Source organism: Carassius auratus, chromosome 36 (assembly GCF_003368295.1).
Source record: "Carassius auratus strain Wakin chromosome 36, ASM336829v1, whole genome shotgun sequence".
In the NCBI taxonomy this organism is placed as follows: Eukaryota; Metazoa; Chordata; class Actinopteri; order Cypriniformes; family Cyprinidae; genus Carassius; species Carassius auratus.
Window position 1 is genome coordinate 5,230,073 of NC_039278.1, and position 3,910 is coordinate 5,233,982.

At 32.6% G+C, this 3,910-nt stretch overlaps 1 long non-coding RNA gene across 1 annotated transcript; it reads right to left on the bottom strand.

Annotated features, from left to right (window-relative positions):
• Window positions 1–417: 417 nt before the first annotated feature.
• LOC113055017 (uncharacterized) lies at window positions 418–3,627 on the bottom strand. The gene is made up of 4 exons (XR_003277473.1): window positions 3,498–3,627; window positions 2,722–2,790; window positions 2,285–2,368; window positions 418–1,270 (listed from the first exon to the last, which is right to left on the bottom strand). It is a non-coding gene; the product is annotated as an uncharacterized LOC113055017 (long non-coding RNA).
• Window positions 3,628–3,910: the final 283 nt, after the last annotated feature.

The window sequence follows — 3,910 nt, forward strand, 5'->3', positions numbered from 1 at the left end:
AAAAAACAACATTTGTATAGGTTTAAGTGTTTTGTCCACCAGAAAACATAAATTGAAAAATGGCTTAATGCATTAATAGTTAAATCCAAAGGCCAAATTTGAAATTAACAATGGACCATGGGCCAGGAGTAAACACTTCAATCATGTAATGTTTTAATAATTTTGTAGTTTAGAAATTATAAAATTATAAAATATAAATTATAAAATTCATATATACATTCTCCAAAGTCTCATTCATAAAACACAAACACATCAAATAGTTAACTCTATTGTCACAGTGTGAACTCAAATAACACACAATTATCCATAAGCAAGCATTCAGTAGCATCTCAGGAAATTATGAACAGGAGCACAGGTGACTGCTTTAAAAATGCATCCTAGCACTGGAGAGAGAGCTGAAAGAATCACACAGTGTAGTACAGTATAGTAACAGTACTTTATTACAATTACAGTGTTTTGATTTTATCTCACTAGTGTGCACTGAGCAGGGAGGTTGTCTGCACTGTAAATTATAATGAGTAAACCTTATTTAAAAAAAAGCATGCAAACCGATTGCCTTGAAAAAAACAAGTGAAATAAGAATAGTAATTTGTACTAACAAAGGTTTATTTATAAGTGTTGTAAACTTGTAACTCAGAATTACTATTTTCAACAACTAAATTAAGTACATTATACTATGTACGTATTTCAAACAACTAATTTAAATTTAGCTAAATCAAGAAACATTTCCTGCAACTTGGAATTTCTAAGTTGTATTTACTTGAACAGAAATCTAGTTGACCAATTGCCTTTAATGTTCTATTCTTCACACACATTACCCTAAATCAAATGTAGTGACAGTTCAAAGTTAAAGATGATATATTTTTTTCAATGTAGTTTTAACTCGTATTACAAAAATTTTGAAACAAAGCAAAAACAATCTGCTTTTAGTTATGTTAAACAATGGAGGTAGCAGTACAATGATTTTAAATACGGCAATGAGTTGGCCACACAAGTTGCCAATGTTTTTTTTTCTGTCCCAAGTCAAGCATCATATTGTAGGTGTTCTTCACAGTATCAGGGTAACCCACATGTAGCAGTGATGCAAACGTAGCACATGGTGGTCGGGAAGCAAATGTTGGAGGCAGACCCTGGAGACTATTCTTTGCAGTACTACCCTGAACAATGATGGCAGAAGACACTGGGTCAAGATTTGGAGAAGTACTTCATCGTCAGTGATAGTCAGCAAGCCAACAGATACTAGTGCCCAGACTGCATCAGCATCAGACACCTGTATAAAACCAAATAAAAACAATATTAGCATGGAAATGTGGATGATCAGTTTTCAGTGTTTTCTGTCTTGCCTACACTGCCATAACATTGGGTTAGTTCACCCAAAATTTATATTCACATCATCATTTACTCACCCATGACTTTTAGTTATTTTCAGAACACAAATAAAGACATTTTCAGTTAAATAAATTTCTGTCCTTTAACTGAATGTCTATTTACCCAAAATTTTAGACACGTGATCATATAGCAATTATGTCTCTTTCGAAGATTTGAGCCTCTTTTCCAATGTCAGGCCAAACCATTCTTAATTCTCAATGCTTAACCATTCCATTCTGTGCTAATATGGATATGGTTTAATTTTTCACTGTTGGGCTGTCAACAGAGCTCTTTTGAATGCAACATAAATGTGTCAGTCGTTGCCTTAGTAATGCAATAGTTAAGATATCGAACCTGATGTAAATAGCACCCACGTTACGAAAGATTAAATATTACTTTTGATTTTAATATTACCTAGTTTACTTAACTCAAATAGCATGTTGCCCAGCTGCAGAGAAACTGGTGGCTAGGCAAAAACAAACGACCAACCCTGAGCAGTGACTACCATCTAGGCTTTCTACAGCACGTTCAGTGTGTTCAGATAAGAGTTCTGGATCAAGAACAGTTCATCAGACCATGCCTAACAGAGTTCAAGTGGAAATATAACTGAAATTGCTCCTTACAATTCATTGAACAGTTTGGCCCAAAAAGTAGATTAATTGGCTCCATTCATATGGATTGATTTGATGGTTTCTTGGGTGTCAGAGATTTGGGATAAATATCTTCATTCGTGTCATGAAGATGCACAGTTTTTTATGGAATAGATTGACAGGAGGGAGATTAAATGGCACATTTTTCATTTTTGATTGAACTAGGTATGTAATCAACATTAATATTTATAAATGTATCTCAGTAATATACCAGCAAATACACAGGCATGTTTTCTAAAATGGTGTCACTAACTATGGGAACTTACCAAGGCGGGTTAGTTGTAGAAGTATCCGGGGGGATCATGAATTAAAACAGGTAGGCATCAGATGGGTGTGTAGTTCTGTCAAATCTGCATTTTTAATTAGTTTAAAAAGAAAAACTAAGTTTAAGAAATGTAAAAATTACAATAGAAACATGTTTTTCAAAGTGTCAATAAAGAAGTCATTGAAGTCAATAAGCGCTGTTTATTTTAAATATTATTAATAAATATAATAAAACTATTAAACATTTAAGGTAGCATCATACATTTTATGGGTTCTAGGATGTGAAGTATACTCTTAGATATGTGAAAAGAAACACAGTTACAAATACGGAAATACGGTTACAGGTATTCTTGAACTGCAATAAATTATTTGAAATTGCAAATAAAGCATAGCACATGATTGAGTCAAAAACTGCTCTACTGCTGTTGAAATATCTCACCTTTATTATACTGAGACCGGTGATCACAAGACCGCTGCTCAGAGAAGACAGCTGACACAAGCTTTTTTCCTAAATATGAAAAATAATTCTTCATATAAAATCAAGTTCCACTAATGTTGTGAATTGTAGAACAAGAACACATTCATTTCTTGATATTTGCATTTTTTACAATAGAAATAAATTTTCTATACATCTCTATTTGAGGCATCAGTAATAAAACCAATTCAAAAGCAGCATTTCTTCTGTTACAGTACTCGGTGTTTTTAAAACAGCAAATAAATAATTACTGCAAAACAACTAGCTCATTCAGTTTAAACCTTATGTCTGATCACGTAATGACTATGATTGCATTAAAATGATGAAAATACATTTGTAAACTGAAAAATGACTTTAACCTACAAAGTGGCCAAAGCCTCACAGTGTTATAAAATTATAGAGGAAATTTTGCAAAAGATTACTGTTAACAATTAATAAATGGCACATATTCTTGCATGTTCTTGAATTGTTCCTCAGAATTTACATGCTTTAATTTTTAACTAGTAAAACATTTTTCAATTTGAGAAATGAAATAAAAAAAAGTCTTTAAAAGTTTTTACATTTACCCAAATGTGCCACAAGTTGTGTATTTCTATAGTTTTTGTTCTAATAGCAGAATAGCAAAGATCGTTACCTGTTACGTTAGCTGACACTGGTGCTGACAAGGAGCTAATGTTAGTCAGTTCAAATTAGCAGCACACAGAAAGATACAACCACACACTATTTTTTTTTTTACTTACCTTATTATTATTGTGTAGAAGTAATCAATCATTCTTTGTCCAGAGGTGAAATGTAAACAGTCTTTTTACTTCTCAGTTTCAGCAAATTCGGCGCAGCTTCAAAACTTTGCTTGCTGCGCATGCGCACCGTCCTTATTTCTTCTTCTGTTGTTTTGTTCCTGTTGCACATTAGCGCACTGCTGCCTCTCACTGGTGAATTAATGTAATCGGTTTTGTTGTAGCTACTTGAATATTTTAAGAAAGAATTACTCATTGCAGCATGTTGTTTTATTTGCCTTAAAATTAGCAAATTTTGTAACTTAATAAAACCTAGTAAGTATAACAACTAAGTAAAGATAACTTATTATATTTAAGGAAGCTAAACTATTGTAGTGTGTGTATTTGTACTGTAGGTTTTGTCATCTGAGGCCAAA